Raw genomic sequence first — 18234 nt, 5'->3', positions numbered from 1 at the left:
GTATGGTGAGATACATTTTGTAACTTCCGAGGCTGAGCAAATACTACTTTCCTTTTCCCTCTTTTTACTTCCAAAGTGTCACTCTCATATAGTTTCCTTTAAAGTGAATTACAGCATGACTAGTTCACACACCCTCCAGTAATTCCCAACTCTTATGAGCACATGAAATTTTAGGAGGCAGACAAAAGAGTCATTGATTCCTTCCAGAGCTACCGCCTCTCAGTGAGGGAGAGCATGTAGGGAAGGCCTATTTCACTGTTGTTAGATTGTGTTCCAAGACATGCCGTACGAATCTTTTGCCACGTGGCAAAATATGTTCCATCTAACTTCAGTTTTAACTGCTAACTTTCTAACTACTGAGTTTTAGCAGCTGGTTAAGTGGTCCTCACTTTGAGATTAGAGAAGACCTCTCACATCAGGTATTTTAAAAATAACTAAAAAAACCTAATAAAGCACATAAACCTAATAATGCCACACACTTAATTTAAGATAGGATGCTGGAAAGAGTGTCTGGCTTTGCAGTCAGATAGATGCCAGGTCTGTATAACCTTAGCTGTGTGATTTGGGGCAAGTTTTCTGATTCTCGGTTTTCTTATCTGTGAAAGGGGGATGATGATATCAAACTCATAGGGTTGCTGTGAAGACTGGGTTAATAAATGTAAAACATCTCGCCAAATTCCCGATACAAGCTGAACAATGGTCTAATTATTAATAACTAGTATCCTCTCTCATTTTCCACAAGAATTCTAAGAAAGGCATTATCAAAATTGGGGGCAGCCAAGATCAATGACCTCAGAAATACCTTCAAGCTGCCCTTTTGTGGTTTGGAAACACAAGTGGAGAGGGGTGATAGCATCCTGGAGTGAAGAACAGTGAGGAATTTAAGCCACCAGTTGAGTCACACTGGTTTCGTGGATGAAACCCTTCCCCCTCTTCCTGATGGTTTCATGGTTCAATCTCGCAGAGATTAAAAAGCACAGGAAAAATCCTGTCATTTTATGCCCATGCCCTTCCCTCCCAAGATATTAAGCAGAATAATAGGCACTTGGAAAAGTACTCTGTAAACACCAGCTACCCTGAGGAAATGAACAGGATGCAGAAACACCAAAATAATAATGGCACTGTTCACACATATTCTCCTTTTTTTCCTTCAGTATCTTTGTAGTCCTTCAAAACTCTTATTTAGAGATCTAAAACTGGGGCTGAAGGAAGCAGTGCCCGGTGAGGAAAGTTTAACAGACCGGGAGCAAGGTGTGCAGAATTTCAGTCTGGCTCTACCACTGAGTAGCTCTATGGGCGTGGGGACAAAAGTTACCCAGTTGCTCTGGCTCGGAGTTTCCTCACAGGTAAAATCAGAAAGACTAGATCATCTCTAAAGTCCTTCTGGTTTCCATTCCAAACTTTCATGGGTAAAAATCCAGAACTAATTGTTAGAGAATCCAATGAAATAAAAATAAAGTGAATATACAATAAACTAAAACAGACAGTACCTAAATCAAAGTCTTAGATCTGTTGTGATAAATATACGTCCTCATAAAAGAGGAAAATTGAAACAATCTTCAGAGTCACTTAACTATTCAGCCTAGGCAAGAAAAAATTCCAATCGTTGTCAATGGCATAAAGCACTATAATCTTGTTATCTGCATTTGTAAATCGCTTCACCATACAAATCTTAGTATCTGGAACAATCTGCTAATATGTACCCACTCGTCCAGCTGAGTGTCTACATAAGGTAAATACAATACAAATATGACACAGGAGGAAAAAAAGGGTCACAGCTCTGTAACTGAAAAACCAATAGGTCTGTTTTCACATACTCTTATAACTTTTCTTTGGAAATACTAAAATTCAGCAGTTCTTTGCTGTTCTTTATATTTGAATCCAATCTTAAATTTGCAATAAATTTAATATAAATGAAAGACCATAAAACCACATCATGTTTTAGGGGAATAGTGATATTTCTGGGAGTGGGGGTAAAGGTGGGGGGTGGGGATGATACTGACCTGATAAGTGGCAGTCACACTTTCTGCCTCAAGGATAAATTCTTAAGGTCTTCTTCAGTTAAACTTTGGGAAAATTGGCAAATATATTTAAAATGCCATCAGCATGGTGGAAGAGTGTCCGATGCTACAAAATAATAAGAAATTTATTTCTATGTTACTATACCATAAATGATTGGATAAACCCTATGAATGTCAGCTATGATTACAACTGATAAGGCCTGACAGGTGTGGGTTGATACAGACAAGAAAGAAAACAGCCACTTTTTCAAGTAGAAGCTGAGTAATAAAATAAAAATACCATACATCTGACTTCCTTTTTGCAATTATAGTTAGGGAAGGTGAGGGCTTTCAAAACCTTTTTTACTTTAAGATGTGCACTGCCATTTCAAGGACTAACTTATGAATGTCCTAGAAGAGAAATGACTTTGTCTCCCTGAATTGACAAAAGCCTATTTGCTTAAATCACCATGACTGATGCACAATACACTTGGATGGAAAAATTACATAATTACAACCGAACTTTTTGAACTGCTAAATTTTGTAAGGTACACCTTTATACCCTCACCTTCTGCCAGGCAATGCACAGACAAATCAACCTGTCACCATCTGGACTTTGTCTGTAAGGCTAATTCCTCATCCTAGCTCCTACTTTTCCCCATTTTCCCCCAAATACTAAGGGTTGAATTACATGCAAATTCTGCGTTTATATTTTCCTAACAGTATATCAGACCCTGCAAACTTTTAAAAAAATGACTGACTTTAAATTTTATGAGGAAACACAACTTTTGTCCTGTACTTTAAAGCACCAACTCTTAAACTTGACTCCCGTTCTTGTCTAATATATAAATGATGTGGCCCAAGATATTTGGAAAAAGGCTGTTGCTAATTCCATATTAATTGTCAGAAATAAGAGTGCCAGATTTTTGGCGTGTCATAGTCTACAGACTCATTCTCTACTTGCCTTCTGAATGAGCTGTTACTTGTCACTGTCATGATCCATTAAGTAACTCTGAAAGACAAGATCATTTCAACCAGATGCTCAGTTCATTCCTTCCATTTGAAAGTCTCCAAGACACAACTTTCCTTACAGTTTAGAGGCATGCCTGTACAAGGCATGCCTCAGTCTATAAATCTGAAATAAAAACCACTCGTAGACAAGTTGTCTGAATACATTATCATACACTGCGGCACAGCTAACTGTAGCTATAGTAAGCTATATAGCTTTCTCAATTAAAAAATAAATGTATATAAGAAAAGAGACAGGGCGCCTGGGTGGCTCAGTGGGTTAAGCCTCTGCCTTCAGCTCAGGTTATGATCTCAGGGTCCTGGGATTGAGCCCCGCATTGGGCTCTCTGCTTAGCAGGGAAGGAGCCTGCTTCCCTTCCTCTCTGCCTGCCTCTCTGCCTAATTGTGATCTCTCTTTCTTTGTGTCAAATAAATAAAATCTTAAAAAATATATACAAATTATACATATTTTGCTACCTGGGGAAAAGTAAACCTATTTATGGGATAGGTATGAAACTTATTTTTAGGTTATCAATAAAAAATTTTAAACATCAGTTTGCCCAGCGCACCATTTGGTCTATTCACAGGCTACTTTCCATCAAGCCAGGACCAACAGTCAGGAGTGTGTGAGTCTTCGACACAAGCTTTTATGTGCCAACAGTCACAAGAGTGGAGGCTACCAAGAAGGGTGCCCTCACCCCTCCTTGATCCTCCTCAGTGGCAGTGCTGATTTTGCCATGGAGGTATGTTGCTGTGGCTCGGGTTCTGTTCATTTTCCCTTCTCTGGATAATACCCAAGCTCCATTCGTTCTGGTTCTGGTTGCTCCTTTTCATTCTTGACGAAGCCCCAGGTTTTGCTCTAGAAATCTGAATTCTACAGGAGAGCAGGAGTTGCTGCCTTTTTTTAACCACAGGGACACTGGTTGGCAGAAAAAGAAACACCCTAGGTTTCTATAGCTATGTAAGCAGGAGGGCAGGGCAGGGTGGAGTACAAATGTGTTTGTATATCAAGTATCTGGGTGTGTGTATGTCTTTATGTGGAACAGTAGGCTTGATTTCTAAATAGTGGGTAGTATGGGGCATGAAAGGGGGAAAGCACATTTTTGGTAAGTCTTAGGTACTTCTGGAAATAGAAACACCTTAAAAAAATCTACACAGATCTGGGTTTTTTTTTTCTTTTTTCTTTTTTAAGTCAACTTGGCTAGTATAAAAAACAAATCAGTTGTTTTGCCCAGAAAATCACACTTGCAAACTGCATAAAAATCACTTCTTTAATATATACTGAGACATCAGATTTAAAAAAACATACTTGGGCTGCAACTGACTGGGATTCAGGCCATTTAGTAAGTTTTTAGTATTAGCAATAAGACAGAAAGCAAATTTGTTCCAACTATGTGAGGATTTTCACATACATATCAGCTAAGGCAACATATAGGAGGCCAATTAATTCTTAAAATTCAGAGTCAACACTGACATACAAAATGGGTGTTTTTGAGAGCTTTCCACTAGATAATGCACTTCTTTAAAAACCCAGAATATATGAAACTTAAAAAATAAACATGTCACATTTATAAATACTAAATCTAAATATGGACAAAAATGCACTGCTATTTTTAAAAATGTATCCAAAGCAACCTACTATCTGGTGGAAGGTGTTGACACATTACCTTGACTATCTCAAAAAGATTTGTTTCCCCACCCTCTGGCACTTCTAGTTTTTTGGAAGGGTTATTTACACATTTGGGGTAAGAGAGTGGCAACATTCCAAACTATATTTCTCATTCCACTTTTGGCATTTTAGGATTAGTCTAGGGAAGACAAACATGTCAAAATACTACCAGAAAATAATTTTCTGACCAAGAAAGCAGATCTTTTGTACGTTTACTAAAGAGAGTTGTTTTTGCTATTATTATTTACAAAGGTTCTAAAACCAAGGTATAAAAACAAATATCATTTTATTGAATTCTACAATACTAAGCAATATAAACTTTACTACAAATGACAAATCAATCTTTCAGTTGAAGATAAAATATATTACTGGACTATTTGGATCCTTATGTGTCTATGTGTTATAATAAATGTTTGGACTAGGGGTGTCTGGTGGCTCAGTCAGTTAAGTTCCAACTCTTGATTTCTGTGCAACTCATGATCTCAGGGTTGTGGAATCAAGCCCTGCATTGGGCTCCACGCTGAGTGTGAGCCTGTTTAAGATTCTCCCTTTCCCTCAGCTCCCACCCCTTGCTCACTCTCTCTCAGGAAAAAACAACAACAACAACAACAACAACAACAAAAACCTGTTTGGGCTAAACTGGATGCCTGCCCCCATTCAGATATTCAAGTCTTGATCCCCAACACCTCAGAATATAATGCATTTGGAGACAGGGTCTTTAAAGAGGGAATTAAGTTAAAATGTGGTTATTAGGGTAGGCCCTAATCTACTATAGCTGGTAGCCTTATAAGAGGGGAAACCTGGATACAAACAAGGGACAGGGAAAGACCATGTGAAGACACAGGGGGAAGAGGGTCATCTAGGAGTCAAAGAGAGAAGCCTCAGAAGAAACCAATCTTGCTGACACATTTCCAATTTCTAGCCTACAGGATTTTGAGAAAATAAATTTCTGTTGTTTAAGCCATCCGGTCTGCCTTGTTATGGCAGTCTAAGCAAATGAATACAACATGTTAACCATTTACTACTTTACAGACTCTTAGAGCAACTAGATCTGAGCCTTCCCATTACCAGCAGAGTGCTGTAACACTTCTCAGAATGCCTTGCTTTGTCTTATTGCTATCAGTTTGTTTTTTCAAGCCACACTATAGATAGTATTATATAAAACAAAATGGTCTCAAAACAGTTTTGAAGATTATAAATTTCACGACTCTGAAATGTAATATGAATAATACACTTAGAAAAAAATTGCAACAGTGCTAAGGGATCGAGATGCTTGTTTATCGATAGTCAATACAGACTTTGAAGTAGGCCTCAAGAAACCAGTTCTGTAATGAAGCTAATTAACATCGACATTTAAAATACTTTTAGTACTCTATTCAAACATACTCTATTCACAGCAGATTCTAGGATGCCAAATTTTCTGGATTTATGCTTAGTGCAGAAATGAATAATGATATAACTGAGCCTATCAACATTAATCACCACCACCTCAGAGTTGTACAGCAGAGTTTTCCAAGAAGAATTCAAGCAGGAATAGTTAAAACAAAAAAGACATTTATCGAGCTAAATAAAAACAAAACAAAAAAGATAAACATTAATGTGTTCCAGGCAGTGTTCCAAGTACCTGCCAAGAATTAATTCAATCCCCACAACAACCTTAGATGACAGATGCTACAACCACCATCACATCCCCATCTTACAGACTAGAAAAGTCAGTTACAGAGGCTAAATAACTTGCTCGAAGTTTCTGATACAGTATGCAGCAGAAATGGGATTTGAGCCTAAGTAATTTGATTCCAGTGGCTTCCTTAACAACCACTGCGACTTGGTAACCATCATTCACATCTGATCTTCTCATTTTACCAGTTTTATGAACTGTACGGTAGAAAAACCTCTCTACAACGTGATCCACAAATCTGGAAGGGACCTCAGCAATAATCTCATTTGGCACTCTTCATTTTACAGATGAAAACTGAGACCAGGGTTGTTCAGTGAATTCCCGAAGATTACAGTTAAATAGTAAACTAGTTCTAACACCTATGTCTTCTATAGATCCAGTCTAATTCACTTTCTGGGACACCATGATGGATATGAGATTTTTGTTTTGTTTCACTCTGTTTGAAGACTCCTGCATCTCTGGTATATCTCTTTCTGTGTGTGAATATCCATCTCCTTCTCTATGTGTGTATGTGTATATGTCTGTTTCTCTCATTGTTTCTCTTATTTGTTGCCAATAAGATTTATAGGAGTATTGAGGAAAACAAGGAAGTGGCCTCATGCTCATAAACAAATATTCAAACATCTCTCCCCCAAAATGAGGACATTTAGCACAACACTATTAAAAACAGGTCTGTCTACCTGGATATCTGTTTACACCCTTTCAAGTATTCTCATCTGAGACAAGACCAAACCAGAAGAACTACATTAGTTAAGCTACTGGAATGTGTGTTAATGAAAATGAATAATAGATTTTACATTAATATTTTTCATTAAAAATGTCTTTTAGCATTAGAAAAATACCAGAAGTATGAACCATTAAGTATATGCTGGTTGACTTTATTTAGCTTAAATGAAATTATAACAAGATTCATTGACATATATGCCTGTATCATCTATCTGTCTATCATTCCCCTAAACTTCTGTATATCTGAAATAATGCCACCATGAGTTGTAAAATACTACAACAAAGAAAAAAAATAACATATAGATTGATTTTCTTTCCAGTAAAATGATTCATGGGCCATAATTCTAGGAACAGCCTGAAATACAAAAACCCTTCAAATGTCAATGTAGAAGGAAGTTGTTGACTCCATCAGGATTCCAAACCGGGAAGAAACAGAACATACACACAAGCCATAAAACAGTCAAGGTATCTGTATTGTAGCTATGCTCACAACCTGACTCTCCTAGAACTGCAAAAAATTCCACAATAAATATTATAACTGTGTGTGTTTTACCTTTTAAATTTTGTCTTCCTTTTTAAATGAATTTTTTTTTTTTTTTTTTTTAGAGAGAGCGTGAGAGCAAGCATGACTACACAGAAGTAGGGGGAGGCAGGATGGGGCAGGGAGAGGGAGAGAGAGAATCAATGTGGGGCCCAACTCTAGGTTAGATCTCAGGACCCTGAGATCATGACCTGAGCTGAAATCAAGAGTCGGAAGTTTAACCGATGGAGCCACCTAGGCACCCCTTAATTGTTGTATTCTAAATCAAATCATGGATTTAAAAAATAAAAGTTTAACAATTTGCTACCAGCTGAAAATTACCGACGATGGACCTAGCAATTATTTTTGCTCCAAGGTTCCTCAGGGACAGTAATGCTCTTGAGAGGTGGTATGTTGCAGCAAAAAGCTGTGTGGGCTTTGGAGTAGGACAGATCTAGGTTTGCATCCTGGCTCTGCTACTTCATCATTCCTCTATTCACTTAACCTCTGAGTTTTCAGTTCTTCATTTATAAAATGGGCTAATACCAACTACTTTAACAGGATATCGACCAGTTAAAATGAGTGGCTGGTCAGTTCTCATCCCTGGAACACATACGTGGCTTCATTAGCAAAGATAATGAAGTTTTACTTTTCCTATGAGTTGCCATTTTCTATTAGTCATGTGTCTAATCTAGAAATCAAAACAAGTTTGAAGGTCACAGCTCAGGAATATGCACAGCATTTGTTCAGGCCAATGGTTATCTCCATACTTGGGAAAAGAAAAGGACATCCTTCTGCCTATACTAGCTTTTTGTGACTTTAGGACACAGGTGAAAAGCATGACTTCATTTCCACAGAATTTTTTACAGCTTTTAATCAAGTCACAATTTTCTTTTTCGAGTCACAATTTTAACTTAATGCTTGAGAAATTGATTTTCTAAAAATAACATGGCTATTTTTTACATTATGTTAAATGCATAGTGGATATGTATCTATATTTATAACCCAGGAGCAATTACGACCTTCTGTTTTATCAGTTCTTCTGTTTTCATATCTGTCTTCTAAGACCTCTCTCCTTGACAAACTCAAGTTGATTAAACTTAGCACCTATCAGTGTGGTTCAAAGGGGTTTTTTAAAGTATGCTGGTTGGAAAGAAATGTACAGCCCTGAATTACAGCCAGCAAGACTGGGCTTTAGCTCTTCTAGGAAATGAGAAGCCACTAAACATTTTTCATCAGGTAAATTTCACAACAGAAGCATACTTTTAGGAAGGGAAAGAGCTGATTTGACTGAAAAATTGGAAGCAGAAAAAGTAGTTAAGAGAAAACTTTGGGGCGCCTGGGTGGCTCAGTGGGTTAAGCCGCTGCATTTGGCTCAGGTCATGATCTCAGGGTCCTGGGATTGAGCCCCACATCGGGCTCTCTGCTCAGCAGGGAGCCTGCTTCCCTCTCTCTCTCTTTCTCTGCCTGCCTCTCTGCCTACTTGTGATCTCTGTCTGTCAAATAAATAAATAAAATATTTTAAAATTTAAAAAAAAATGAAAAAACTTCAACAGTGCAGGTATGAGGCAAACATGTGTGAAGTAGGATAGCAGCAGTCAGGATGGAGGAGAAATGATGGATGCAGGAGACTTCGTGCGGAATTTACAGTAACTTGGTACTGGTTCCATTCCATGACACAGGAAGCAAAATTATCGCAGATCGGCTGAACTTTTAGACTGATTGACTAGAATGATGACGCCATTAACAGAAACGGGGATGTTAGAAAAGGAACTGGTTTTAGGGGAAAATGGTCACTGATGTGAGACATGCTGAATGAGAAGTCCTCAGACTCCCAAGAAGAACGAAATGTGTTAAGAGTCAGTTAGTGTAGGGAAGACTAAAGGTTTCGAAGTGGAGAAGTCTTCAGGGGTAGAGCCTTTAAGAAAATTCCTCCTGTGCCTTCAATTTAAGAACAAGAGGCAATAGGAAGGAGCTGATACATGGGATGAGACCTGATCATTTTTGTATCCTCAACTATTAAAGCACTTAAGATTTGTTCTGTCCTTATTCCTGAACCACCTGCTACAACAGAAAGGTCTGGCTGGCAAAAACTGAGAGATGGGGCACCCCTTCCCCCACACCTCCCCAAAGCAAAGTTAGTGCTTCTCTCTTTTTCTTGTAACCTACCAGTCACTTACCCATTGTTCTTTTCTCTTTTGTAACTTACAGTTCTTACTTCTTGTTAAATCAATTCCTCCCTGCTTGCTTCTCCCTGCCATACTTCTTCCCTGGCTCTCACCAGTCTAGGATGGCATACCTACAGCACTCTTCAGCCTTGCCCTGGCTAGCAGCTGTGTACAAAGGACCCAAGCAGATGCTCTTAAGGCTCAAGGTCAGAAGTTTTTTTGGTCTGTAAACCCCATCATCCTATGCTCTCCTATTTTCTTTTCTAGTTTTTATTGAACTCAGTAACAATTAAGGATAACATCCTTTGTGGCTCCACAAGTCAGAAAGGCTTCATTTAGCAGCAAAGGATACACTTAGATGGGAAACTCTGGCTTTGGACCTGAATACAGAGTTTAGAATTACTTGGCAGGGAGGAACCATATTACTGCATTCTTTACTTCAATGCCTGCTTGTAGTCCTGTTTTCCTCAACCCACACACCCCTGTCCTCAACTCCCCTCACCTCCACTCTTAATTCCTGTCTATGGTTTCTTCTCACCTGTTCCCATCATCGCTCCTTACTTTGGGGGCAGTTGGGGGAGCTGTCTTCAAAAGGCAGAAACCACTTTTGATCAAAATTACCACTGAAAATCCTTTAATCTAACAGAAGGTGCAACCCTGTACTGTCATCCCCATGTCCATAAAACCAATTATAGGACACTGAGGATGGAGGTACTTAAGATGGTAAAGTTTGGAGTGTAGCAACTGACAAGTCAGAGAAGATACCAGATGGTTGAATCCTTTGCCTTTCTTTATCTCAGGCTGAAAAATTCAAGAAAGATAATTTGCATGACAAAATTATGAAATACACACTCTATGAGGTGGACATACATACTCCCCTAAAAATCCTTGTATCCTTGTATCAGATGTCTGAGATCATGATGTATAGAAGCTTTGTTTCCTCAACTTAGGAATCTTAGCTATATACTAAAATATTTAAAAGCAACCAAATGATAACTAAAGTCATATACCGATTCTTTTCTTTTGTTAAAATGCCAAAGGAGTGGGCGCCTGGGTGGCTCAGTGGGTTGGGCCGCTGCCTTTGGCTCGGGTCGTGATCTCAGGGTCCTGGGATCAAGGCCCGGGTTGGGCTCTCTGCTCAGCGGGGAGCCTGCTTCCCTCTCTCTCTCTCTGCCTGCCTCTCTGTCTACTTGTGATTTCTCTCTGTCAAGTAAATAAATAAAATCTTAAAAAAAAAAAATGCCAAAGGAGTAAAAGAATATTTAATACTAAATTCTGTAATTCACATGCAAAGTGCTAGTAAGGCAGCAATAATACCTATCAATACTGTATGCTTCCTACATGCCAGGGACCTCGCTCTGTGATTTATGTATACATTAGTTCATGTAAACCTTAAAACAAAACAAAACAAAACAAAACTCTAAAAATTACTTCTATGTCATAGCTGAGGAAAATGGGATGTGGTGAGATAGAAAACTGCCTTTGCCTGGGGCACACTTTGTAAAAGAGCAGCAGAGCTGGGATTTGAACCCAGGTTTGCCTTTAGAGTTTCTGCTGTCACCTCCCACACTCTATAGCTTCAAAACAAATAAGCCATTTTGTCATTGAAATGCTTTGAACTGCAACTTACAAGATGTGATTTTTAGTTATTAGCAGCAAACATGTAGGAAATAAGAAAAAATGGGCCTTCAGAAACAGGCTGACAAGTCATTCCTGGGGTCAACCACCAGAGACTGGACATATTTCCTCTAGAAATAAATCTCTGCTTCTCATATCATGCCACCAGATGCCAGTACAATGGCAACCCCTCGAAACATGGGTCTCCTACACTCAAAAAAGCCAAGAATTCCAATCCTGTTCTGCAAATAAACTGGTAGCATTGCAAATCTGATTCTGCCAAGACACATCCATTATAGACCCGAGTGCACTGGGCCCACTGTATCAGTCCACATGATTACATTCAGAGACCCAATTCTATTTGTGTCCCTGTTCATGTATTTAGTGCTAGTTCAGAAAAGCACAAAATCGACTAAAAATCCACTTGAAAAAAATCCCAAAGTAGATGAGTAACTTGTCCAAATCAAACACTCGGAAACCATTCTTAAAAACCAGCAATCAGTTCCTAGTGTGCTCTCCTAAATTCACCTCACTCAGGTCAGAGACTCAGAGAAATAAAATTCCAAAATGACTAGGAGTGATTACATTAGTAAGTCTGTTTCAGATTTCATTACAGCAAAATTATGTATATATAAACAGCAGATATTTTCTTATAGGAAATTCAGTATTTTAGAGTCACTTAAGATACTGGAGTTTCCTAAGACATCAGGTAGGGAAAATAATGTTAAATCACAGCAAAAAGAAACGGATTATACTAAGTTGTGTCATATCCTATCAGCAATTTATCTTTCTAGTCTACCCTAAGGTGACAGCTTCAAACAAAGTTCAACATACACCTGTCCCAGAGACTGGGAAACACACAATGATTAAAAAAGAATTACTACTGGGATGCCTGGGTGGCTCAGTTGGTTAAGCGGCTGCCTTTGGCTCAGGTCATGATCCCAGCATCCTGGGATCGATTCCCACATTGGGCTCCTTGCTCAGCAGGGAGTCTGCTTCTCCCTCTGCCTCTGCCTGCCACTCTGCCTGTGCTCACTCTCTCTGGCAAATACATAAATAAAATCTTAAAAAAAAAAAGAATTACTACTACCTGCTCTCAACGAATTTATAATTAAGTCACATAGAGTAGATATATACATAAAATCCTCTGCAATTACAATGCTTTTCCTCATCTAATATGACCAAACAGTTGTTGAAAAAGTCAGACCAAAGATTTCCAAGACCCAAACGTGTATCAGGCAGGTCCTGCTTGTTGTGCCAAATAATCAGAGAGCATTATTTGCTTTTTCCTCTCTGCTCATTAAGGCTCTGGCAATCATCACTGCTTTGGTTCTTAGTCTCTTACCTCAGTTTATTTTCTGTTCTCTGCTCATGTAATAAGATATATCTTTTTGGGATTTCCTGTTCTGCTTTTAGTTTTTTTTCTGCTGCTTTTGCCGGGGGCCCCATGTCTTACCCTCTCCTATCACAGTAAGTTTTGTGTTTGCTGGGGAGACCTACCACACGGTTCTTTCTTTGTGCTTTTTTATTGGAGGTCTGGAAACAATCACTGAACAGCTCTGTGAGCACTAAGAGTGGCTCTGAAAACTTCAAAGCTAACTATTCAAAAATAATAAACTTCAGGAAGTCTACCTTCAGAAAGTCTAATCAGGAAGGTAAGAGACAGCCATTACAACTGCCCACCATGATTTCAACTCTTTGCATTTCACGGCTATAAGCCTGGCTACAGATAATAGTAGTAAGATAAACTTGAAAGCAAAAGAAACGATGTTAAAAAGTATGGCAAATTTTAATACATGGAAGTGCTACCTATTGATGATTACTGGGGATTCAATATCATTAATAATAGGCCAAAATCATCAGCATTTTGCACCTGCTGAAATGAAGGTCAACTTGGCAAAGCCTTTATGAGCACAATATAGAGACACTTCTTGGTGGCTACAGGTCCATGAATAGCTGGAGCTGACCCTGCTTTTTATTTGTCCTTATCTCTGAGATTTAAGCCTGGCTCTTACTTCTCATCCCTTAAATTTCGGCAGGTAATACCACTGTTACAAAACCAGTCAATAACATCATGTGTGTTTCAGTTTCCTCTGGAAGGAAAAACCTCCGCCATAAAAAAGGGGCTACACAGTAACCAAAGGCCACAGAGGGGATTAATGATAAACCTAGATGGCTGAACCTGAATTTTCTTCAAACACTTCCTGCCTTTTGTTTCAACAGAACTATACCTTCAAGGTTAACTGCAGTCTCCCTGAGCAACGGACCAGCCCACCCTAGACTGGGAGATACTCAGTCCTAATCTAATGCTCTTTATATACTTATCTACACGGTTTTATTTGAAAACGTGCTATTATTCACTAGCAGTCCAACAATACACACTGCATTCTACCCACGTAAGGCCAACTCTGCAGATGACCAACACACCCACCTATCTGTGAAACAGAAAAGGATGGTTTTTCATCAAGTTCCCAAGGCAGAAATAGGGTAGAAAGTCAAAATGAAACGCAACTCAAACCTGAAAAAGCCTTAGAAGTTGGGTCCTCCCTCAAGGAGCAGAGATTAGAGGGACCGCACAAAGGGTGAAGGGGGAGCGGGGAGTTAGTATTTCTCGTTCCTCCAGAGTCTAAAACAGTCCCGAAGCAGGTGAGCTCTGGGCCCGCGCCACCTTACCCCTCCCCCGCCCAAGGGAACAGAGGATCCGAGGGGCTTCAAGAGGAAGCCCGAGTATCAGAGCGTGGGGGATGGGAAGAACTGAAGTGGGGGAAGGCCGCTTCTTCTGTGGAGCTGGCTGTCTAGATAGGGTCTTGATTTCTGCCTCACCCATCTTTTTTGGAAAATACTGATTTTTATCTTACGGGTGAAACTAGCGCTGGTCCCACTCTGGCGAGCAGGGACAAGTGTAGGGAGGGATGTCTGGGTTCCCGGGGCTACCGTATGGGGGTGGGGGCGGCAGCCTAGAGAATGAGAACCTGCGCGCCCTCCCCAAGGTTGAGGCGCCGGGCGAGCGGGACCCTTAAACGAGGGGTGTCAGAGGGAAGCCCCTTATACGGAGCTGGGATTGACCGGGGACAATAAGTTGCGAGGACCCTCGGAGGATGGGGAGCCGCCTCCTCGGGGAATACCGGGAGGCGGAGGAGACGGCCCCGCCCCCTCAGGGGATGGGCGCAAGTGGCAGTTGGGACGGCGGTGGGAGGACACCGGTGGTCCTACCCTTGCTTTTCTCTCGAGAACCCGGCCCCCCGAGCCACCGTCGAGCCCCAGCCCTGGCGGCTCCTACCTTTTCCCGGCGCTCTGGTCTCTGCTCCCCGCCGCCTCCGCCACCCGCTCCCATCCAAGCCTCCTGAGGCCCCGCCCCTCAACCGCCAGACGGGCGCAATGGCATTCACCAGGGCCAATCGCCACCTCGCTTCCTCAGCACCGGCACCAATCCGCGCCTGCTGGAGGAGGGGCTTCTCCAAAGTCATTTAGGCTCCTCCCGGGGCCCCAAGATCCCTTTTGTTTGGGGAGAGCCGGGCTGGGATTGAGCTCGCGTCACTTCCTGGAGGAAGCGCGCTCCTCCGGCCGGGGCTCCGGGGTGGGCTCGCGCCCCTCCCGGCTCGGCTTCTGCAACTTTCCACCTTATGCGGTTTCTGGGCAGCACGGTGCCGAGTGTTTCTTGCTTTATCCTCCTAGTCTGGGAGGCTTAGGAATGGCGGGCTTTGGGAGCTCAGGTTGATTGGGCACATTCACGTTTCATTCTATCCAAAATGTTAATAAATGAAATGCCCTTTGGCGTCTGCTTTAGAATTAGTTGTCGCAAACCTGGTAACGTGTCTTTCCTGCTGTCTCTTTCTCTTGGACCAGCTTGTGGGTGTGGTGCTAGAAGCAAGAGCGCAAACACGATAAACCCAGATAGTACTGGGGCATAGTATTGATCTAGGAAGATATGTCATCACTGTGGCGGACACTTTCATATGCTATCTTACTTAATTTCCGCTATTATATGATAAATCTGTCCTAACTTGTAATATAGACATCATCCTGCCCATTTTACAGATGAGAAGATAGCAATGAAAAGAACTCAAATAACTATGGGCACAGAGCTAGTAAATAATAAAGAAAGAACTTCCAATGAGGTTGTATGACTCTAAACCTGTGCCATATTCTGCTTAACGCACACAGACTCTCACAAGGAGGACGGGTCCACAGAAGGGGCCTGGGAGAGTATATACAAAACCAGAATCAGAGCCAGAATAAGGCTCCATGCCTCCCTGCGAGGCTTGAGAGAGTCATCCCTATTTAAGGATAGCAAGATACTGAGAAGCTCAGCAGCAGGCCAAGTGCTTTTGAAGTAATGACATAGGAAATTCAGAACTGAAAGGGATCATGCCCTGTGTTCAGGAGAGCAGACAATCCGAAAGGCACGATGATGGCCAGGCACATAGTAGGTGTTCAGTGAACACTGCCCTGTCTTGAAAGAGAATGTCTGAAATGGTTAAAAACATAGAGTGGGGGTGCTGGAATAGGCCCACAAATGTGAAAAATCCCATTTCCTCCTCCTCCCTTTCGCCCTGCCTCTGCATTTGCAATGAGGGAAGTGCCTCATTGCCCGACAATGAGGCAGATGTGGGAGAACAGGCTATTTTCTGCTAGCTTCTGAGTCACCCTAAGAGTTGTCCTAGTGAATCAGCTCCTCCCTCCTTCCCCTCCTTTCCTTTGTAGCTGCTAACCCACCACCACCCATTCTCCTCCCAGCCTGGTTTACTTCCTTGATGGTAATCAGCAGCTCTCCTGACTTCCTGGCTCCCTCTGCCCATTCCTGAGTGAGTGTGGGAGGATCTCCAAGAATGACATCATCCCTGTCTGGGAGGAATCAGAGTCCTCAGGGTGCTCACATTGCTTTCCTTTTAATTCATCACCTCTGGAGTAGTGAACAGGCAGGCTTTGTAAAGCCCATGGTGACCTTTAGGCTGCAGTGTGAGACGGTTCTGAAGTTTAGTGATTCTTCTATATGAAAAGCATTTAAATAAATTTAGAGTCTAGTACAAAGGTATGCAGAGGTAGAGAGTGGGCTCATAATAATATCTTAAGTTTGTATTACATTTGTATATCTATAGCTTTATCAACTTGCCAGTAAATGTTGTGTTTCAGGCAGCTACTGTGTTTCAGGCAACAACTTCATAAGAAGTGGTCACGATTATAGCTTGTGTCGATTTTTCCCCAAATACGTAAACTTCCTAGGTAGGTGATCCACAAATGTTTATTTGCTGGTCTGGGGAGTTAATGATGGAGTAGACTAGAAGTGGAAAAAAAAAAAAAAAAAGAGCTCTGTTGGAGTTCTCCCTCTCCCCAAGCTATAAGAGTTTCCCAGGGCTGCTGGAAATCACCACAAACTGGATGGCTTAAAACAACAGAAACTTACTCACTTCCAGTCTGGAGTCTAGAAGTCTGAAATCCAGGTGTTGGCAGGTTGGCTCCTTGAGGGAGGGAGCCCTGAGCAAGGATCCATTCCTTGCTTCTCTCCTCGCTTCTGGTGGCTTGGACCATCCTAGGTTTTCCTTGGCTGGTAGCCAAATCATTCCAGGCTCTGCCTGTGTTCATGTGGCCTTTCCTGGGTGTCTTTTGTCCCCGTATCTCCTCTCTTCTCCTTGTAAGGATGTATAAGGATAACAGTCCCATTGGATTAGAGTACCACCTTGTCTTAACTCATTACATCTGTAAAGGTGTTTGTTTCCAAACAAGTTCACGTTCTGAGGTTCCAGGTGGACGTGAATTTGGGGAAGGACAGAAAACCATTCAAACCAGTATGCAAACCTACTTCACAAAGTAACATTCCCCACTTAACTCCATTTAAGTTCATTGGTAAATGGCATGAAACTAAGGAACCGATTCTTTTTTTTTTTTTTAATTTTTTTTTTTTAAGATTTTATTTATTTATTTGACAGAGAGAAATCACAAGTAGATGGAGAGGCAGGCAGAGAGAGAGAGAGGGAAACAGGCTCCCTGCTGAGCAGAGAGCCCGATGTGGGACTCGATCCCAGGACCCTGAGATCATGACCTGAGCCGAAGGCAGCGGCTTAACCCACTGAGCCACCCAGGCGCCCTAAGGAACCGATTCTTAAAGGTCATTTCAGGTCTATGACTATATGATAAATTGTATATACCAGAAACATTTCTCAAGTCTTTATGTATGCCAGGCATTGTGAAATTGCCTTACGGTTCATCTTATTTAACCTATAAAAGAATTCCAAGAGATAGGGGTGAATATTGCCATTTTACAGATGAAGAAGCTGAGGCACAGAGAAGTTCATGGTCATGGAATTTGTAAGAGATGAACAATGAATATTTACTCAGATCTGATCTCAAAGAGTACCTTCCTCATTACTTTGCTCTATCATCTCTCTATCATGCTGGATAGGTTGAGAGTTTGGGGAATGCCATAAGATTTATGGACTACTTGGAGCTGTGTAGCAATCTTCCTGAGGTTATGAGTATAGTTCAGACCTATTTAAAACAAGGGAAAGCAAGAAAGGAAGGGATGGTGGGTGGCCATGGAAATTTAGTAGCGAAGAGGAGAGTTATGGGTACTTACCTGAACCTGTTTCCCTGTTTGTAAAATGGAATAGTTCCTGACCCCCAAATCTGGTGGTGGTGACTATCCAAGACAGATGATAGACATGAAAGTATTCGGTGAACTCTGAGGGATTATTATAAACTGTCTGGGAGACCTTGCTCAAGCTCATTCTCTTTTCTGGGCTCCAGTCCTTCAGCTAACATCTGGGGGTTCAATTTCTGGGGCTCTCTATAAGACTTCTAGCTGTGAGCCACTGGGACTTGCTGAGATGCTAGGGGGCTAAATGTAGAAG

The 18234-nt window shown here is 41.2% G+C and overlaps 1 protein-coding gene across 2 annotated transcripts in view; it reads right to left on the bottom strand.

Annotated features, from left to right (window-relative positions):
- The window catches only part of CTTNBP2NL (CTTNBP2 N-terminal like), a 49228-nt gene extending 34492 nt beyond the window's left edge, over positions 1 to 14736 (bottom strand). The window contains exons 1-2 of one of the 2 annotated variants that reach the window (XM_059375748.1): positions 14667 to 14736; positions 2004 to 2127 (exon numbers count right to left, since the gene is read on the bottom strand). The gene's annotated coding sequence lies outside the window, so the exon portion shown is untranslated. The remainder of the gene's footprint in view (positions 1 to 2003; positions 2128 to 14666) is intronic. The other variant, XM_059375749.1, reaches the window with a different exon arrangement.
- Positions 14737 to 18234: the final 3498 nt, after the last annotated feature.

This window comes from Mustela nigripes, chromosome 14 (genome assembly GCF_022355385.1).
Source record: "Mustela nigripes isolate SB6536 chromosome 14, MUSNIG.SB6536, whole genome shotgun sequence".
In the NCBI taxonomy this organism is placed as follows: Eukaryota; Metazoa; Chordata; class Mammalia; order Carnivora; family Mustelidae; genus Mustela; species Mustela nigripes.
Note: the sequence above shows the minus strand (reverse complement) of the source record. Positions and strands in the feature narration are given on the sequence as shown.